At 33.7% G+C, this 22715-nt stretch overlaps 1 protein-coding gene across 12 annotated transcripts in view; it reads left to right on the top strand.

Moving 5' to 3' along the window:
* The window catches only part of TCF4 (transcription factor 4), a 406802-nt gene that overhangs the window by 225538 nt on the left and 158549 nt on the right, over positions 1–22715 (top strand). Inside the window, exon 1 of one of the 12 annotated variants that reach the window (XM_074279424.1) lies at positions 10954–10973. The exons of the other annotated variants lie outside the window; for them this stretch is intronic. The gene's annotated coding sequence lies outside the window, so the exon portion shown is untranslated. Of the gene's footprint in view, positions 1–10953; positions 10974–22715 lie in introns of those variants that run through there. 12 annotated transcript variants of the gene reach the window in all.

Genomic DNA, 22715 nt, shown 5'->3' with positions numbered 1-22715 from the left:
GCCTCTCAAGTTTACCTTTGCAACTTGTATAAGCCACCTTCTCTCCCCCGACACTGCCACCATCATAGGGCAGGCTTATCTCCTCGTGCTTGGACTATTGCAGTAGTCTACCGGTAGGTTTTCTTCAACTCTCCATTCATATGCCAAAGTGATTTTCTCAAGATGTACTTTGTTACTCTTCCAATCCCACCCCTCCACTTAATAAATTCTAATGGTTCTCTGTCATCTTCATGATCAATTATAAATTATTCTGTTTAATATTCAAACTTTTTCATAGCCAATCTCCTTTGTAATCTCCTTATGCCACAGCCCCTGCCACAATTTTTTGATCTTAATATTTGTTTGTTATTCCCACAACAAGACACTTCATTTTAGTCCTCAGCATTTTCTCTAGTTGTCTCTCATGTCTGGGATACTGTCTTTCCTCATCTCCTGTTGGCTTCCCTGGCTTCATTCAAATACCCCCTAAAATCCCATCTTCTACAAGAAGCCTTTTCCAACCTCTCTTTATTCTAGTTGTTTCTTCTTTTAATTGGTTCATATTTATTCTATACATAGGTTGTTTGTACTTTGTTTACATAATGCTCTTCCAATGGATAGCGAGTTCCTTGAGGACAAGGAATGTCTTATTTTGTTTTATATATCCAGCATTTAGCACAGTGGTTCACATAATAATAGGAGATTATTAAATACTTATTCACTAAGACTTTCAATGCCTCCAAATAGAATCCAGTTTATGTTTTTATTCCTCTGTTTTAGTGTGATGCATAAAAATACAGTGTCTTTGTTATTATTCTTGTTTTTTCCCTATAGTGATACTTGGGAAATGTTGTGCTGAACTTTTTTCTACAGACTTTAAAGTGATTTGAAGTAGTATGTTTAACTGGAGGAAAACATTTTCCACAATGACTTTTTATTTTACTTAGAAAATAACAGAATGAAAGAAATACAGGGCAAATTGTTTCTCTCTCTCTCTCTCTCTCTCTCTCTCTCTCTCTCTCTCTCTCTCTCTCTCTCTCTCTCTCTCTCTCTCTCTCTCTCTCTCTCTCTCTCTCTCTCTCTCCTCTCTCCCTTTCTGTCTGACCTGACCATTTTCTTTTCCTTCCATCCTCCCTCCAATCCTTTTTGTTTCTTCCTCTTCTTTCTTTCTTCCTTCCCCTTCCCTTTTTACCCATTTCTTTCTTCCTTTTTCTTTCTCTTCTTTTTTTTCCTTTCTTCCTTTTTCTTTCTCTTTCTTTATTTAGCTTCTTTTCTTTGTTTCCTACTTTCTGTCCATTTTGCTCCCTCCCTCAGTTTCCTTCTTCCTTCCATTCCTTCATTCCTCCTTTCTTCCTTCACTCCCTTCTTTCCTTTTTTCCTTCCTTCCTTTCCATTTTTCTCCTCATTTGTTATTGGAGGCTACCAATTAGCTTAATTGATAACATGTGCAAACTTAGTGTCATAAAGATCTGAGTTTCTAGCTCTGCTTCATTTACCTAATAGCTGTGTGACCCTTGAACAAATTATTCTCCCTCTCAACCTTGATTTCCTCATTTGTAAAATGAGAATAATAATAGCACACACCTTATAGCAATCACTTTGTCAGAGCCGTTCAAAAAAACTAAGATAACATGCAAAGTTCTTTGTAAATCTTCAAAAACTATATAAGTATATTTTAACATATTACATTATTGAAAATCCAAATGACCAAATCTGGGTTGCAAAGGGGATTTCAGTAAGTTCTTTGATTTAAGTTTTTGTATGTCTGTAGTTTTCTTTTGGTGACTAATCAGAATAGGATGGGAAATTTTATGTCAGATTAAATAAAATTCAAAGAGGTGCAAAGTCAAACCATGCGTCATTCTGAAACCCAAAATGAGGATCCAAGAAAAATGTGTAGTATAAACAAAAGTAATATTTTACTTGGAGTCAGGATTCTAGTCCTTAAACAATTCATCTAACCTCTCTGGGGTTCAGTTTATTTTTCTATAAATGAAGACATTAGGAATTATACCATCCAACTCTAATATTCTATGGTTCTAATTTAACTGAATGTTTAAGAGATGGGAAATAGAATTCTATGTTGTAGGAATTGCAGATAGGCCATCATATAGAGTGCATAAAGAGTAAAAAGACCAGAAAGGTAGAAAGAGTTACATAATATATCTAAGCCTCATTTTCCATCAAATGAAAATGAAAAATGAATAAGATGATGGGCTCATGCCCATTTGAGGTCTGCAATTCTATGACAAAACCATCATTAATTCACATGATATATACAGAGTTCAAACACTCACAAAACCCAATGCAATCAAAATGATCTGGTTGATAACAGAAATATTAAGCACATAATACTTTTTGCCCATTCTACTCTTAAACTTAAGGGATTTCATCAAGTCATATATGTCATACAAAGTACAGTATTCACCACACCCTCATGCCAGTGGCAAAATGAATCATTATTTGTGAATTCCCTACTTTAAAAGAATTGTGAACGTGGAAAGTGAAATGCAGTGCCTCTAACAGTTTTTACATAACAGTTTGCATTCTGTTGCAGACTAAGTCATAATCTTGGGTTCATTGGGTTACCGCTTGAGTCTCAGTCTGTTCACCTATGAAACTGGGAAATGTCATTTAGTTTTTCTCTGAATTAGTAAGTATCAGAAAAGTGCTTTGAACTCTTTGAATGTAATCACCATATAGCTACCTATGAAATTATTAATAACATATGGCCATTTATGTTATTAATATGATCATGAATGTTACCATTTACATTAATGATTAGCATATTATTATACCATATTCTCTGCTCAGAGATTAATTGTAGGATAAGCAGATAGATGGACTCTTATTGGGCCATTTTCTATTATTTCTTTTGTCAAACACCAATTTATGTCTAACTTTTTTTTTTTTTAAAGCACAGACAATTTCCTCTTAGGAACTTTCACTGGAACAGGCTAGTCAGCTGTCATCTGCATTTTGAAATTTAGTAAATTAAAGCATAAAGTAGCTAAGGGACTTGCTAGAGAAACACACAACAAATCAGGATTAAAACTTAGGTGAATGTCTTCATTATCTTAGTTTTTCACATAAACTTTCTGATTAATTTTGCCTCCAAGGCCCAGTGACATTCTCTTAGGCTAGATCCCCAAATGTTCAGATGGGTAATGTTTCAGATGTACACATCCAGTCTTGTTATTCATATTATTTTGGAAGACAATAAAACATGCTCTGGTTACTCTCTATGACTTACTAATCTACTGAATCCATTATCATAAGGACATGTATTTTAATTGTGGAGTATGGTGGAGTAGTGAAGATGGATTTCTACTGGATTGTATACATTTTTTCACCTATAAGTAAGCTTTGAATGTCCATATTTGATGGGCTGCTATATGGAAATGAGAATTAAACATATCCCAAACTTATTCTTTGTGGGGCAAAATTAAGACTGATAAGTGGAAGTTAGAAGGATACATATTTCATTGTTGTTTAATGGTCTCATAGTATCCAATTCTTTGTGATGCCATTTGTGACTTTCCTGATTTATTTAGTACTATTGAATGGTACCCATGTTTACTGCCAGCAATCTTATCACCATTTTTCAAGTAACCATCTTTGATTGATTTTTGCAGATTTGATGCACCTTGTAACAAAAGTATATTAAAGAAGGTCTAATAGATGTGCTCCAAGGAAGGAAAGGAGGGAGGAAGGAAGAGAAAAGAAAGTAGCCTTTTCACAAATGCCATTCACTCTTTCTAGAGGGTAAAATTAGGATCACTGGGTAGAAGCTGCAAAGTGGAAAACTCAAGTTGACATGAGAATATTCACAATTCAGAGGTATCTAAATCAGCTGTTTGGGAAATTATGTCTTCTTCAGTTTGGATCTTTAAGCAAATCCTAGATAACCTCTTGTCAACCATGTAGTAACAGGAAATCCTGCATAGGAATACAGAGTGGGTTTAATGACTTCTGGAATTTCCCAATTTGAAATACCATAATTCTTTGTAATTGACAACTAAATCCTGCTAAGTTGACAGTACTTAAAAGCTATAGCTATTCTGATAGTGTCAAAAAATATCTCAATCCACTCTATAAATACTGTTAGATGAAAAAAAAAATCATCTTCCTAATATAAACTAATAGTTAATCTATATGTGCTCTCTGAGAGTCAGTTGGACTTGAGCTTAGTTCAGATTTCTTTTCATAACTAATTTAAAAAGTTATTTAATGACAGTTTAAACTTTACTTACCATGCTAGAAAAGGTAAATATTAGGATAGCCCTTAGAGTAGAGAGTTTGTAAGCAGTTTGATGGTAACCATTTCGCAAAATAAAAAGTCTTTTCTGAAAATTGAATATGCACACCACAGTCTAACTAAAATGAAACTTCTTTATTACCATTGTACTGCCATAAAGAGAATGGGGGTTTTAATCATTTTGTCAACCCAACATTTCTATCTCTTCACCTAGTTAACTCACCAATTGCCAAAATTATCTAGAAAGATTCAGAGTAAAAATCTTGGTTCTCATCATCTCCTCATGGATTTAGTCAGAGAATATTTGTCCACTGATATCATATGGGAGAAATTTAAGAAAAATAAAAATTGAATAATTAGCAGAAATAGATGAAATTGGAAATGTGAAACTCCATTTTAAAGCAAATACTAGCACTGATATCAGTAACTATGACTAAAGTCTATTCTTGCCTAATAACATCAGTGAAAGAATTTTAAAATTCTTAACTGAAAAGGAAGTAACTACCCTTCAGAGAACTAAACTCTAAAATGACATTTAAAAGAATTGTTTCCATTGCATATGAAAAAGAAACTTGATTACATATTTTGATGGTGAAACCTTCATGCTATGTTTCATGTTAAATGGCAGGAGAGTAATGAGATTTTGGAGTGCAGTTACTCCACAGGCATCAAAGCTATGCTCATCACAGTTTAGCTGGACTGACTGTATGATAAGAATGGATTACACCAGGATGCCAAAATAAAGTCTGGAAAAGTGGGAAATAATATATGAGGTTAGAAAAGGAACCACTTCAAGGACACATTGAAGTATCATTTAAATAGGTGAAATTATGAGAGCTAGCTAAGAAATAACAAATCCCTTGAGGACTTTTTTTCTTGGGGGGGGGGGTGGGAATAAAACATCAAAGATAAGAAAAATGTTATATACATATCATGGGTTAATGAAAAGAGCATAGGGCTGAAAGGCAAGGGAATTCAGTTCAAATTCCAACTCTGTTAATTTTTATTCATGTGATTCAAGTATTCTGAGAGGACTAGTATTTTGGATGGGAAGGCTTGCTAAGTCCTTTTCAAGGCTGCTCATGCATATTTGGTGTCTTCCTTCCACCCATCTCTCACCTCTGACTCTAAGAAGCTATGGTATGTACAGCAGTCATACCCCAGTAAAACTGGGTATTTGACCAATTAAAGAAGGTTGAAGGTAACTTCTAGGTCTCAAATTCATTGATGAGAGAGGGAGATATCTGTCCCAAGCATGTGAAGACTTCTCCCTGTGGAATAGTTTGATCAGAACAATTCATTCTAACAGCCCATAAAGGCAACTAGAGCACTTTGGAGCACTTAGAGTTTGATCAAAGTATAGTATCTTTATATAACTCTGCTTATTATACTGTAACAGATTTAGGCTATTATGAAATATTTTTAGATTCTAACTCTCTTATTCAACTTGTTAGCTATTTCTCCCAGTTTCCTGTTACCTGAATATTTAATAAGTTTGTGATTTCTCCCTTCATCCAAGTCAGTGGTAAATTATGTTGCACATAAGAAGGCAACATCAATTACCTAGGGTCTTCTACTAGAGATTTTTTTTTTAATTGACAGTGGTCAATTAATAGACACCCTTTGGGATAGAGCACCAGCCCTGAATTCAGGAGGGACCCCGAGTTCAAATGTGGTCTCAGACACTTAACACTTCCTAGCTGTGTGACCCTGGGCAAGTCACTTAACCCCAGCCTCAAAAGGGGGTGGGGGGGGGGGATAGACACCCTTTGGATCCAATTATTCAACCAATTATTCTTATTTCTTTTTATTAAAAAAAAAAAAAGATTAGGGGTGACTTGGGACAACATACCTTCTTATCTATAAGGAATTCAAAATCAAGAATGAAACAGAATCTATTCTCAAGAAATTTACATTCTCCTGAGTTCTGATTTTCCTATGTATATGAGAATTAGCCATACCTCTCCATCTTGTTTTTAAAGATATAATTAAATATTTTGCATACTTACATACTTTGATAAAATTCAGGCATCCTGTGACTATTGTATTGCTCAGATTTATTAGTTTAATAATTCCATCAAAAAAAAAAGAAAATGAGATTAGACTTGAATGACCACTTAATGAATGAATACTGACTTAGCTTCCTAATTTCTAATAAAGCTACAGTCATCTTTCTAGTCCCCCAGATTTGGAACTTTAAAGGAATTCTTAACATTTTTTCCTCCTTTGATCTACCATAATTATTTGCTTTTTATAAGTCATATCAGTTTTACTTCTATAGCATCTCTTATGTTTAACTCTCTTTACTCATAAAGTCACTACCCTAGTATAGGTCCTCATTCTTATTAGCCTGAGTTATTATAGGATTTTACTAATTGGCTTTTTTACAAAGCTGCCAAATTTGTATGCCTAATGCACAAGTCTGATGATGCTACTTACCTTCTTTAAGCAACTTCAGTTCTTTCTTATTGTTCCTAGGAGAAAATATAAGCTCCTCTATTTAGCAATTTGAGCTATTAACCATTCATCTCAATCAATCTTTCCAAACTGATTTCACATTACTTCCCTTGATGTATTCTCTATCCCAACAAAACTAGGTCTATTGGGCTGGATTATGACATTTCATTTCCTACTACTATACTTTTGTTCACTTTGTTTTCTGTGTCTGGAATGCTTTTCCTCCTCACCTTATTTTTTCAGTTCCTTTCAAGGCTCAGTTCTGGCAGAATCTATTACAGGGTAATTTTCCTAATTCCCTAATTGTGCATGATCCCCTCCCCATCCCACAGACATTATCCATTAACTTCATATAGATTTGGCATTTACTTTTCTATTAATATGTTTGTTTTCTCCAGTGGAATATATGTTCCCTGGGGGCATACACTAATGCAATTTTTTGTCTTGTCTCCCCAAATCCTAGCATAATGCTGGTATCCATAGTAGATAGCAACTAAATGCTTGTAAAAGCTATCAATCAAAAAATATTTTAAAATGCATATGCTGATACATATACTGGGACAGGTTCTGAGGATACAAATATAAAGATGACACAGGACAACTTTGGGAGGATTTTTGGCATTAAAAGGGTGGATCATTCTTTCAGGGTAGAGCTCTGAAATTTTCCATTCTCCTCATTCTAATTCTAGAATTGATTGCTATCCCTTTTCATGGTCTACCCCAGTAAATACTAATGAAAGTGCTATCTAAATTGCCAATCTAAACACATTCTAGATAAGAGACATTCTTTGTTTGCTTTGTTTTCCTGTGTAGATAGGTTAAAAACTCTTTTGTGTTTTAGAGTTTCTGGGGATACTGGAAAGCAAAGAGACTTATCTAGGGGTTACATAGCTAATTTATCAAAGGGAGAACCTGGATCTGTCTTCTAGACTCTGAGGTGAACTTTCTATTAGTCAGCCAACAAGCCTTTATCCAGCTTCATCATTGAGAGCCACTGTGTTAGGTTTCTCATCACACAAATGATAGACAAGTCTCTGCTTTAAAGGATGTTACATTCTCTTGGAGAACAATGTCTTGTTCACATTTATAACTTTGCCATTCTGCCTAACATAAAGTAACAATGTTACCATAAGTTCCTGGCATACTTGCTAGTGATAAAGTGTTAATATGACCTTCCTTGGGATTACTTAAAGAGAGGACTGAAACTGGACTTTGGGGTTTACTCCATTCTTCACCTGCTGCTCTCCCCAGTTTCAACTTTATGGAATAAGATATCCCTACATTTGGTCCCTCTTGGTGTCCTTTTCCCAGGTAATTGTAAGCCCTCCATTTTTCTGCCTCTTTTTGTGTTCTTCGTCCCTCCCATTAGATTGTAAATTCCTTAAAGACAGGAACTGTTTTTTAAATTAATTGTATCACCAGCATTTCTCTGTACTTGACATGTAGTAAATGCTTAATATAAGTTTATTGGATTGCTTATTGAGTTATATGACTAAAACTTCTTAGTTTAGTAAATGCTTAATATAAATTTATTGGATTGCTTATTGAGTTATATGATTAAAATTTCTTAGTTTCTTAGAAGTGGAATGAATTGATATCTGGATCATGTCATTCAAACATATTTATAACAGATTATTAAGATAAGAAAAAGCCAAAAGAAACAATATAGTAAAAGAGTCCAAACCCCATTGCAATGAAAATCTTTGGCTTCTAGCCCTAGCCTATATGGCAGTATAACCTTAGACAAGTCACTATATTTATCTGAACATGTTTCCCTTCATCCCTAAGCTTAATTCTGGATTTAAATTTTTTTTAAAATCTAGTGTCTTCTCATCTTCTTTTCTATAACACTAGTTCTTGAACCTATTTCTTGTGTCTGCCCCACCTCATCCTTTTGGGGCACTTTTTTATTTTTGTGCTTCTGAGTCCATTTTTTTTTAAATAGTATAGTTTGAGTATGAAAGGTAGCATACAGTAGTGAATAGAGAGCTGGAGCAAGACTTGTGTTGACAATCGAATCCTTTGTTGTTTGGTGATTCTAAACAAATCACTTACCCTCTTAGTATTCTCAAGTAAGTCTCTGAGTTTCAAGTTATTGGTCTGCATTGGTAGGAAAATCTTTATGTGGATTTCTCTGTTCTTAGGAAATCACAAGTCCAGACCCTCTCCCATTCCCATCCCAGAAAAAAAGATTGATTTTAACTGTGATACTTCAAAAACACAATGATTTGTTTTGCTGTTGATGAAAAATTCATCCTCCTGCAACCCATGTCCTGATGGACTTTGGACTCAGTTGGGTTGGTTCCCCAGCCACATCAGGCTTCATTTCAAAAGCTGCTCAGGCTGCTGAGATCTGGATGAGCTTATAGATCATCATAATAACCTACCTCAAGAGAACAGAGAGACCACCAATCTATGAAAGACATTCAAGGAGGATTTTGTCCTTGATTTTAAAGTCAAGTTATGACATGTGCCTTGTACTTGAGGATTTGCCTCTTTTGTCCGACTTGTTGATGTTCAGAGAATCCTTACAAGCCTAATTTATCCAAGACACCATGGGACAATACATGATTTTCCCTTAAAAATATAACAATTATTCATTACTTTTCCAAATACTTATTAGGATAAATTAGGTAAATTCATAAAATACCTCAATATAACTGAACAAAAGAAATAATGCATCCAAATAATTTTGGATATATATACATGAGTGTATTTATATATAGATATACACAATTATGTTGTAAATCTGTATATACATACATATATATGTATATATATATATACATATATATAACATGTATAGATAGTCATATGCATTTGAAAATGACGGTATAAGTAAATAGAAGATGAGAAAGTTCTTTTTGTCTAATGATACCAAGATCCTTTTTACTCTAGTACTTTAATTCTGATTAATACTTGTTAGGTTCTTACTAAGTGCTAATGAGATAATGAGATGATAGGTTCTTACTAAGTGCTAAGTAGGTACTTAACAATTCTCTAGTTCCGGCCTTTAAAGGGAGTTTTACCCCTTTGAACTTCTGGGGAGGAGCTTAATGTTTAAAAGGAGCAAGTTCATTGGTAGAAGTAATCTTCCCACAAGCCCTTGCCTTATCCCGTGCCCATTCTCTGGGAGGATAACAGAGGGTGGCACTCTGGAGAAGTCTCTACTCTAGGTCAGAGTTGGCGGCTCTCTACAGGAAGAAGAATCTGGCGAGAGATTGACTTGAGACTGCAGATCTCCTCCCAGAGAGTGATCAGCAGTCTCTAGAGACAACAGAACATTACAAATATCTATAAAAATTAATGAGAATTGTTACTATGGTAAATCTGCATGGGGTGAATGCATTATTCCATTGAGCCTTTATTAATTAGACTTTTATCCATTTATTCACATTTCCTTAAACATGAGCAAAGTAGACACATCCATGAAATACTGCTTATGCTGCAGAGACTTGCTATTTCTTTCTCCAACTCATTTTACAGATGAGGAAACTGAGGCAAGCAAGATTAAGTGATTTGCCTAGGATTACACAGCAAATTAAAGGTCTGAGACCAGATATGAACTCAGGAAGATGAGTTGCCCTGACACTGTATTTTTTGAGCCACCTAATTATCCTCAGCTATATGTTATAAGATGCTAATTTCTGAACTAGTGAATTGTAGAAAAAGAAGGAAGAAGAGAGAGAGAGACACACAGAGAGAGAGAGAGAGAGAGAGAGAGAGCGAGCGCCAGCGCCCGACCTTGTTACTTCAGGACATAGTAATACCAGCAAAAGTGAATATGATTTTTAAAATAGTCAACTTATAGAAAAAAGTAGTTGGCATTTACAAATGTACATATATACATACTGCAGATGTAAATGGTGTACTGAGTAATAATTTAGAAGTGATATCAGAGTTATATGTTATATAAAATTTAAAATTATAGCTTGAATACTTTAAGGAAAAAGCTTGTTAAAAAAAAAAAGACCAATAAATAAATAATTGCACCTTATGTAAAAATGTATTCATGATAGGATTTTTGTTTTGTTTTGTTTTTATGGCAATTATATTGCTGTTATTTGCTTCAGGGACAGGAGAAGGGATAAGCATATAATGCATACTATGTGCTAGGTCTTATGCTAAGAGTTTGTTTTATTGTTGTTGTTTTACAAATAATTACCACATTTTGTCATCACAAAAACTCTGTGAGGCAGGTACTATTATTTATCCCCATTTTACAGGTGTGGAAACTGAGGCAAAGAGGATTATCGAATTTAAAAGGATCACACAGCTAGTAAGTATTTGAGGATGGATTTGAACTTGGGACTTTCTCAGCACATGTTTAGAAAATTCAAAGTTAAGAAAAAGGAACATATTTTATTGTTTTCCAGTTTCTGATGGTCAGGGGAAAAGAATGGAAATGGAAGCCTTAATATAGCCAAGCAATTAGAAGTAGGGAACAACAACCAAAAATTTTCACACATTTAGTCTGTTTCTCCATATGAATTTTGTTGAATATTTCTAGAGTCATCCAAATTGATCAAATAAGATAGTTTTCATATTAAGCAGTAGGCAGCTATAGTAGAGGAGATATAGAATATTAGGAATAGAGTCAAGAAGACCTGAATTCAGATTCTGATTAATTCTTACTAGCTGGAAAATAACTTCTCTACAAGATTGTTGAAAAGATCAAATGAGATTTTGTTTTTCAAAAGCACTTTTCAAATATTAAAGTGTTATATAAATCCTATATATAACATCTATTCATAATTTTTCACTAAAAACAATGTGACCAACAAAAAGAACATAGCCGATCTTAATGTTTAAGAAAAGTATCATTTACAAAATCCAGATACTCCTGCTATGTATGATTTGCTACTCAAAGTATTTTTCTAACACTTGAGTTTTAGTTGTAGTAGGAATTAACTTATTCAAAAACAGGATAATTAAAAGAAAACATTGGAACTAAGGAATTCTCATGTTATTGTGAAGATAAATTTCTCCTTATATGGAATTTAAAATATATGCCATGAAATATTAAAAGATTGATAAGAAAATGAATACCAAATGATTTTAATAATGCTAATAATCAATGAGTATTAATTATACTCATCAATTAGTTAATTAATAGCACAATATGCTATATTGTTAAAAAAAAATTGTTGTTGTTGTTGCTTTTCTTAATTCTAAGAGATCATACTTCCATTGTGCACATGGTTGGGGATTCAGTGTCCTTGTATTCATGAATGCTCTTTTTTTTAAAGTGCTGGTTATATTATATTTACCGATTTTTGGTAAATATTGCAATAATCCAATAGAATTCAAGTTCTCCTTAAGGAAGACAACTGTTTTCCTTTTGTTTATAAAGCCAGAGCACAGTGGTCCATAATTAGGAGGTATTTAATAAGTGTTTGTAGGATTAGGTTTTTTTAAATGTGCTTTTAATGCATTCTTTAGAAAAAAGAAGGTCTTAATGAACTTTCTGTGTTGGCTTTTACCTGACCCTTGCACATTCTGAGTGGAATCCATTTTCTCATCATTTTAAACAGCATTCAAGAAATATTTCTAAAATGAAGATAACCTTGGTTGTACCTTACCCTTCTGACATGAAGTTTTCTGTGCACAATTCCTTCAAATCAGGTCATTTCCATGACATATACAACCTTATCGAGTTTAAGCAAGTGGGATTGACTGAAATAAAGTGTCCTCTATATATTATCATTAGATTGGGAATTGAAGAATTGCATAGAATGATTACCAATTTGACATACTTTATTCAAAGATACAAAGTAACAAATGATTTCTGGCTTTCAATATGTTTGTTTGAGGCTTTAAATGCATCCAAATGCCTGACATGAACATGTAAAAATACTTTTTATATTCAGTAGCTTATCTTGTATGCCATTCTTTGGCATCTAAATAACTAACTACCAAAAAAATTACTAAAATGTCCTTGTAAAAAATATTAATGTCTTCAACTTTAATATTTTGAGGATTTTAAAGTATGGAGATATTTTGGTATATTAAATCTGAGTTTGTGCTTTTTTAATTCATGCTCTTTTATAAGCCGGGTCTTACAGGAAACATTACATGAATGAATAAATGCAAATAAGTAAGCAAAAACATTTATTAAATGCTTATAGCATATTGTATTAAATGCTAGGTATACAAATAAAAATCAAGGCAGCGTTGGCTCTCAAGGAGCTCACATTCTAATTGAGGGAGGCATCTAAGGGGCAGCTGGAAAAAGCTTAGTAGTTTTTAGAGGGCAATAGTGGGGCCGTGGTCCAGATACAGAAGTTCTTCATTGTTTTGTTATATGCTTGATTTCATGAAGTGAAAAAACTTGTCAGACATTTCCCATTCTATTTATAAATTTGAAGTTAGCTATTTGGGAGCTTTGAGCTTTAACAAGATGCATATTAGATTTCTAGAAATTCTTTTTATGTTAGCATAATCTACTTTTTAACCAGAAAAAGTGAGATCTTAACCAGAAAATGTGAGATCTAAAATGAGTTAGTATTGTTTTATTAAAATAGATTTCACCTCTGTAACCTGTTATATTTGACCAGATATATTAACAAAATCTGAATTCTACCATGAACTATTTATATTATACAAACAGCTTTTTTTATTGTTGTTAGAGAAGGAAAAAAGATGAAGAACTCATGTTCATAATCAGTTATTTGTTTTGTGTATCTTTCCCCTGAATCACCTTCTAATTATAACATTTGGAACATGGTAAAATAAATTCTCTAGATTAAAAAAAAAAACTCCAGTCACATGAGAATGGCAAGAAATACTTATAATTGGCATTGCACTTCTACTTCCTTTTCTCTTCCTTTCTTCTAAGTTCTATGTAGTCTTGTTTTCCAGCCTCATTTTTCAACGGAAATTTCCCTCTCCAAAATTACTGGTGATTTCTTAATTGCCAAATCTGATGGCCTTTTCTTGATTTTTCTTAACAATTGTTCCTCCCTATTCAACATATTCTTCCTCTTCCCTGGCTCCCTTTGGGTCCCAGCTCAAATTTCACCTTGTTCCCAGATAAAATTTCATCTTGTACAGATATTCTTTCCAAAACTCTCTTAATTTTTAAGGCTTTTTCTTTATTGATTATTTCTTAGTTTTCTTGTATATGATTTGTTTATCCATATGCCTTTGCATGCTACACTGCTTATTTGATTGTGAATTACTTAAGGGCTTTGTCTTTTGCTTTTCTTTGTTTTCCAAGTGCTCAGTCCCCTGTCTGCCACATAGTAGTATTTAATAAGTGCCTATTGACTATCTATGTAGCACTTAACACAGTTGTTCAATTCCCTTTTGGATTTTTACAACACTGTTCTCTTTTAGTTCTTTTCTCTATCTCCACTTTTTTTTTTCTTTGCCAGCTTTTCATTCATATTACATGCCCCTAACTGTGGATGTCTTCTGTGTTGGACCCCTTCTTTCTTATTTTTACTCTGGCCTATATCATTCAATGATCTAACCAGTGCCATATTTATCTTCTTTATGCAAATGAATCCCTACTTTATACTTCTAGCTATGGTTTCTCTGAGCTAGCTTTGTACCTTCAGCTGCCTGATGAATATCTCCAACAAAAGGTTCTGTAAGACTCTCAAAAGAGAACACATCATCTTTTCCCCTAATACTTCCCTATTATTATCAGGAGTCATCAATACCACTGTCCTCTGTCACCCATGGTTACAACTTCAAGTTTTTCTACAACTCTTTATTTTTACCCACTTCAAATATCTAATCCACTACCATCATTTCTACTTTTACAGCATCTCTTTTATGTGCCTCCTACTCTGTACTTATACAGCCACCATCCTAGTCCAGTATCTTGTCACTGAACTATGTCAGTATAATGCTGCTTGGTTTCTTCTCTTTTGTCTCTCCCCACTCTAGTCTATCATGCACTTAGCTGTCAAAGTGATCTTAAAGCACAAATCTGGCCATGCTATGACTGCTTAAGCAGGCTAGTGGCTCCCTATTTCTTCTAATATAAATATAAACTCCTCTTTTGGCCATGTAAGACTCAACATTATTTGACCTCTCCCTACCTTTCCAGACTTCTTATATTTTACTTCCTTCCATATATTTTCCAATCCAGCTCGGCTGACCTACTTGTAGTTCCTTGAATAGGATTCTACATTTCCTATTTTCATATTTTTTGCATTGACTGTCCCCCAAGTTTTGCCTCTTACTTTCTCTGGCTTTCTCTAAGACTCAGTTCAGATCTAGTCCATAGAAATAGAAAGCCTTTCCTGGGTCCCCCAGCTGCTAATGCTTCCCTTTCAGATTACCTTTATGTGCTCTATTTATTTATCTTGGTTTATATGAACCTAACTATGTTATCTCCTCTCTTAAAATGTGAATATCTTGTGGAAAGAACCTGTGTTCTGGAATTACTAGTTGATGTCCCACCAGGAAGGGGATCTATAGCTCCTGGTAGGAATTGGAGAAGAAAAGAGGTATTTATATAGTGATACTTGCTGTGTGCCAGGCACTGTGGTAAACATTGTACAAATATTATCTCATTTGATCCTCACAACAACCTTACAAGGTAGATGCTGCTTTTCTCCCTATTTTATAGTGATTAAGTGATTGTCCTAGAATCACATAGCTGATAAGTGTCTAAAGCCCAATTTGAACTCCAGGCTCAGTTCTCTATTCACTCAATCATCTAGATGCCTGACTTCAGGTGAGCAAGAAATGACTTCTCAATGACCCAGTTTTGACTGAGCCGTCTGGCATCTACTGGGATCTGGTCATAGTAGAGTCCAGGAGGATAAGGCTTTTTATGTTGCTTTCCAGTGTAATTAGGCTACTTTGTTACCACAAATAGACAAAGTAAATGTTAGAAGTTATTCAGGAATTTATGTTGAAAACAAATCTTATACTTAATGAAAATTCTGTATTCCAGTAGCAAAGAGAGACACAAGAGAAACAGAGGGGGGCAGGGGGAGAGGTTACTTGTTACTGTGGCAAAAGGAAATTCACTTTCAGATGGCCAGTGATGAGACTCTTCAAAGTTTAGCTAGCCTAGACCTCTGATAACACAGTCCATTGCCAGACTTCCTGTGCTTCACAATCCACTATCATAAACTTTGAGAAATGAAAGTTTTGTCCCAGTTCTGTACTTTGAGTTTTCAAAGTAGACATTCAATGGAGGAAAACATAAAGAGAGATAAAACACCAGTGCAAACCAATTACAGCTGTTTGTAGTAATATTCATATTTTCTAGCAAATGCTAACCTGAATAGAATTGTGATATGCAGGTGGGGTTAGTCAAAATAAGCTTCATAAGGAAAGTTAAGGAAATGGCATATTTGAAATACTATAAGTCATTACAGTCAAGTGATGTCTGTAACTAAACAAATTTGACTAGAGTACAAATTCTGAACCTGTTAAAAACAAGAAGAGTCCAGGTGTGGTGGTGAATGCCAGTAATCCAAGATGCAGCAGAAGCGTGGAGAGCAATTAAGAGGCTATTGCAATAACCCAGGAGACAAGAGACTTCATGTGTAAACTAGAGTGCTTGTTATGTGAATAGAGAAGGGGTCAGATGAAAGAGATGGTATGGAGAGAGAAAATATTTGGCAACTGATTAGATATGAGAAGTAAGCAAAAATGATAAAAGAAGTCAAAGATAAACTCAGCTTGCAAATTAGAGTGACTAGAAAGATGTTTGGGGCCATTGACAATAATAGGAAAGTTCTAATAGGATTTTGTTTGGGAGGAAGATAATATGAAGAGGCCTGTGCTGCAGACTTCACCTCAGGACTATTTTCTACTCACTTTGTTCCACCCAAAATAAAAATAAATAAGTAAATAAATAAATTTTTTACAAATTTAAAAAAAGGAGGGAGGACTCTCTTATCCTTCTGTTTTCTGTACTCTTGTGAGAGATTTCTGCTGTTATCAAGAAGTTATAAAGACTTAGACATGTGGTCATTGAGAAGATGTACAGAAAAAAGGAAGAAATGACTTGGTCTAAATATGGGTGACAGAAATCAAGGAGCTGAAAATGATGTTAAAAATAGCAAGTGATCTTGTCACCAAGGTGAAGATTCTGAGATGTATACTTACCATGTTGTACATTCCAGATATATATTCTAAGTTATTATTGGGTGACTTGTGGTGCTTTATGATGAGAGTATAAACAATGCTATTTAGGCATTCTTGGGACACTTATGATCCCAAAAAAAGTAGTATCAACCAATTCTTAGAGGGAAAAAACAACAACAGTTTCTCCTATTTTTTTAAATAAACTAGTATATGAGAAAAATTTATTTCTGTTTGCTTTGTTTATTGTTTTTATAAACTAGCCCAAGCCTTATCTATGGCTTTCATCCTGCCATTATAAACTTTCAATTGCAAAGCAGCTAGGGGCTAAATGATAAAGACCTTATTTACACAGGCTCTTCTTTGAGGGAGGTAATTCCTCTAGGCTTATCCCTTTAGTTTTGTGATTACCTTCCTGCTTGCTTTCTTGATTTTCCTAAAGCTCCAAGCTGAATAACTAACCAGTTTCCTACTCTAAACTTCAGTAGCTCCTTTTGACTTAAAGCAAAAAGAAACTCTTCTGTCTAACTTTTGAGGCCCTTCACAACATGATACCATATTGCCTTTCCAGACTTAAATACTTAGTCTCCTTCATGCACACTGTAATACAAGCCTCATATAGAGCACATCATTTCCCACATCTCTGTGTGTTCTACTGGCAATTCCCATGACTGGAATGTACTCTTTCTACTTACTCTTGATTCCATCAAAGCTCAAAAGCCATTTTTGACCTGAAGTTTTTCGTTATATCCTCAGGTAATAGTGCCCTCATCCCAAGTTATCATGTATCACTTCTGCATGTCTATATATGTATATGTTGTCCTCTCACAAGATTAATTATTAAGTTCCTTAGGGGCAGGTACTATTTCATTTGTATTTATATTCCCAGAGTGTAGCATAGTGTCTTGAATGTATTACACATTTAATAAATATGTGTTGATAGATTGTTTCCACAAATACAACAAACCTCAACACAACCCTCAACAATTCTTTATATCTCTTTCACCATTTTTGTCATCATCTGTTCCTCTGTTTTGAAGGCACCTCTATCTTTCCAATATCTCAGGTTCATGATTTTAGCATTATACTCAACTCTATACTTGCCTTCATTCTCCTTCACCCTCTTTCACCCTATATATTCCATCGATTATCAAAGCATGCTTATTCTTCCTTCATGATATCTCTCTCATCCAACCATTTCTCTCTACTCATGTAGCTACAGCTTTAGTTCAGGCTCTTATCATCACTCACTTTATGATGAGAGTATAAACTCTCTAATGGATCTCCCAACTCTAAATTTCTCATCACTTCAATCTATTCCTCACATTGTTATCAAAGTAAATTTTTCCTAAGGAACAGATTTAACAATATGACTAACCTACTTGATCAACACTACTTTTTTTCTTTCTTCTAGAATAAAATCTAAATTCTTTTATCTACATTTTAAAGTTCCACCCAACTCAAGCACAAACTGTTTTTTCAGTCTCATTCTATATTATTTCTCCTTTCTCACTTTACAGTAGAGCTACAATGACCTTCTCCCTTTTCCTCACACATGATATCCTATCTGCTATGTATCCCTCATTCTTAGCATGCTGTTCCTTCTTACCTCTACTTCATAGTTCCTCTCTTCCTCTGATGTATAATACAGGCACTTTCTTCAACATGAACCCTTTTCTAAATCCCTCAAGAACTGATGCCTTCCTGAGTATTTATTTATTTAACTATTAGTATTAATTAATCTGTATGATACATATGTGTCTATAAAGTCAGTCAACATTCATTTATTAAGCATGTTGGGCACTGTGCTAAAAAATTGGGAAATAGAAAACAAAAAAGAAGTACAATTTCTGCCCTCAAGGAGCTCATATTCTAATGGAGAAGAAAACTTGCAAAAGCTATCTATATAGATGGGGGGAACCAGGTAGTGCAGTGGATACAGTACCAGGCTCAGTTTACTAGTTGTGTGACTCTGGACAAGTCACCTAACTCTGTTTGTTTTAGTTCCTCTTTGGTAAAATAAACTGGAGAAGGAAATGACAAGCCTCCAAGAAAACCTCAACTGGGGTCATGAAAAGTCAGACATGACTGAAAAATAACTTAATAACACATGTGTGTGTGTGTGTGTGTGTATATATATATATATACGTATATATATGTACATATATATGTATGTACATATATTTATGTGTATATATATATATATATATATACGCATTGTAAATAGAAAATAATCTTATAAGTATACTAGCAGTGTGGGGAACTAGAAAAGACCTCTTATTTGAGCAGAATCTTGAAGGTTGGAAGAAAAAAAGGAGCTTTTGAAAGAGAAGTACTAATTTTCCTAGTAGGTTAACAAGATTTTTTTTTTTCAAAATTGTTCTATTTTTGGTTTTGAATAAAATTGCTGGAAAAAAAAGTATTTTAAGACAAGCGGTGATTAAAATATCCTTATTCAATTACATCTTAAATACACTTCCTGAACTGAAAAGCAGCATAAACTAACCAGGAAACTTATGTCAAATTCTTATGTAGTTTATTTGTAGAGGGAGGAAATTACCTATAAGGGACGAGAATGGAAACTAGACTATGATTTCATTGGTATAAGGAAAGAATACCCAAAATGCCAAAATTCCTTCCACCAATGCAGGTTGGAACCTCTTTAGAGGTCTTGACATTTGCCTAGAGTAATGAAGAGTCTAAGGACTTGCCCAGTATCATAGAACCAAACTATTTTAGAAGATCTTGAATTCATTCTTTTTGTGTATTTCTGAGATCAGATCTTTGTTATACTCTTCTGCCTCCAAATAGGTACATATAGACATACAAGTCAACTTTATTTATATAGTAGTGAGCCTCAAATTCTTCCCAAGTACTTTTTGTTTCACTAATACATATAACCTTCTTAGTGATATGGAATTCCAGAGGGAAAAAAAAAAAAGAACTCCTGACTCCAATAAATACAATAATTTAGATTGAAATCTAGATCTTCCTATATCCAAGGCTACCTCTATGCAATTAAGCTTCACTGCTTCTTGTTTTTTTTTTTCTTTTTAAATTTATTTTTAATACATATTGCTTTATGAATTATGTTGAGAAAGAAAATTCAGAAAAAAGGGGGAAAGCCATGGGAGAGGTTAAAAAAAAACAACAACAGAAAAAAGAAGTGAACAGAGAATGTGTTGATTTACATTCTGTCTTCTTCTGGATGCAGATGGCATTTTCTCTCCAAAGTCTATTGGATTTCCTTTAGATCACTGAACCACTGATAAGAACCAAGTCTTTCATAGCTGATCATGCACAATCTTGCTGTTATTTTGTACAATGATTCCTCATTCTGCTTGTTTTGCTCAGCATCAATTAATGTAAATCTTCCAGGACTTTCTAACGTCAGCTTGTCCAACATTTTTTATAGAGCAATAATAGTCCATTTTCTTCATATATCACAACTTGTTCAGCCATTCCCCAATTAATGGGCATCTACTCATTTTCCAATTCTGTGCTACCACAAAAAGAGCTGCTACAAACATTTTTGTACATGTGGGTCCTCTTTTTCCTCCTTTATGATTTCCTTGGGATACAGACTCAGTAATGGCACTGTTGGATATACATAGTTTTATAGCCCTTTGGGTATAGTTCCAAATTGCTCTCCAGAATGGTTGGATCATTTCACAACTCCACCAACAGTGGACCCATCCCCTCCAGCATTTATCATTATCTTTTCCTGTCATTTTAGCCAATCTAAGAGGTATAAGGTAGTATCTCAGAATTGTTTTAATTTATATTTCTCTAATCAATAGTGATTTAGAGCATTTTTTCACATGAGTAGAGATGGCTTTAATTTCATCATCTGAAAATTGTTCATACCATTTGATCATTTATCAATTGGGAAATGACTTGTATTCTTACAAATTTGACACAGTTCTTTATGTATTTTTAGAATGAGACCTTTATCAAAAACATTGGATGTAAAGATTTTCCCCAGCTTTGTATTTCCCTTTTAATCTTGGTTCTATTGGTTTTGTTTATGCAAAAACTTTTTAAATTTAATGTAAGTGAAGTTGCCATTTTGCCTTTTATAATGTTCTCTAGTTCTTCTTTGGTCATAAATTCCTCCCTTTTCCAAAGATCTGATAGAGAAATTATCCTTTGTTCTCCTAATTTATTTATAGTATCATTTTTATGCCCAAATCATGTACTCATTTTGACCTTATTTTAGTATGGGTTGTGAGATGTAGGTCTGTGCTGAGTTCCTGACATATTATTTTCCAGTTTTTCCAGCAATTTTTGTCAAAGGACTTCTTTTTCCAGAATCTGGAATTTAGGGGTTTATTAAATACTAGATTACTATAGGCCTTGGTTATTGTGTCATGTGTATCTAATGTATGCCATTGATCTACCATTATATTTTTAGCCAGTACCAAATGGTTTTGATGTTTGTTGCTTTATAATATAATTTTAGGTTTTGTATTACTCTACTTCTCATTTTTTTTTAATGCTCTACTCTGATTCCTTATTTTTGTTTGGAGGGGATGCTGAGTTCTTGAACTCTATGCTAGTAAAGTTCTGATTCTAACAGGCCCTTCCAAATCGAAAAGGCATAAAATACAATTCTTCCACAAACTATCATATCTGGAACAATAATCATAATTTATTTGTTTTTAGTATTTGGACACTTATAAATGTTCATAGGATTGAATTTATACTGTGATTTATTGACAAAACTGTGTTTTAATTATTAGTACATTTACTATATATCCTTTTTACAAATAAGAAAAGGTTAAGTGACTTGTAAGGATCCCATATGGAACTCAATGAAACATGCTGTCTTTCAGCCTAGATTAGTTTAGAGAAACTAATCACCAGGATTTTACCCTGATATTAAAAATATTTTGAACACAGGAATCAATAAGGTATAGAAAAATTGTCATCTATGTGGATGAAAAGATACAATACAAGTAAATACACAGTAAATATAAGTATACAATACAAGTAAAACCACAAATCTTTTGAAATATTTTATTTTGATATGGGTATATTTCATTCTCAGAATAGCAAATTAATATCCTTAGTTTTATAGTTGTTAGCCAATCATAAAATCTAGAAAAAAACTAGAAAAAAAACAAAACTAGAAGGGACTTTTAAATAAATTAAAATAGGTCTTCTCAAGCAGTTCATATTTGAAAATGATTATTCTCTATAGCATTCATGATAGATGACCATAGCACAAGACAAAGGAAAAATATCTAAAAATCTGAAAAAACCTTCAATGATAGGGAATGCACCAACTCCTGAAGCAATCAATTCCACATTCATTTCTCAAGAAGTTCTTCCTTATAGAAGGAATTCTCAGAATTGGAAGTAACTTAAAAATTATGTAGTCTTTGACCCTCTAATAAAACTAGAACCATTATTCCTGCCATTCTAAAAATTGAGTTATTTGATGAGTTATTAAATGCATTCATGTTGCTCAAAGTCTGGAGACTGGTCTCTTTTTACTTCCTCATTAGAATTATTTGTGTCTGTTTTGTCACAATTTTATTCTTGAGAACATCTTTTCCCTCTTGACCTAAGTTCTCTATTAGAATCTTAAGGCCATGATATTGTGTACTTATTTTTTATTATCATTCTGCTTACATTTCTCTGAACTCTTTGAAATGTGATCTGCTTTAGGCTAAAATGAGTATTAAAATGTACCTAGTCGTCCTTTCCTAAACTTTCAGAAATTCAAAGATGGCATGGTCATCTCTGATAGTTTTTATTTTTAGCTTAGTAAGTAATTTCTTTTTGTTAGTTAATAGTAGCTTCAGAATAGCATATCAGTTTAAAGGGAGATCTCTAGTGAAGTTCTTTTAGATATTTTTCCTTTGTCTTGTGCTATGTAAGTGTTTTTATCAGTGACTTAAATGAAGGCATAAAGAATATACTTAACAAACTTGGAAGAAATAATTAAAAAGATTGATGA

Source organism: Sminthopsis crassicaudata, chromosome 1 (genome assembly GCF_048593235.1).
Source record: "Sminthopsis crassicaudata isolate SCR6 chromosome 1, ASM4859323v1, whole genome shotgun sequence".
NCBI classification, from domain to species: Eukaryota; Metazoa; Chordata; class Mammalia; order Dasyuromorphia; family Dasyuridae; genus Sminthopsis; species Sminthopsis crassicaudata.
Note: the sequence above shows the minus strand (reverse complement) of the source record. Positions and strands in the feature narration are given on the sequence as shown.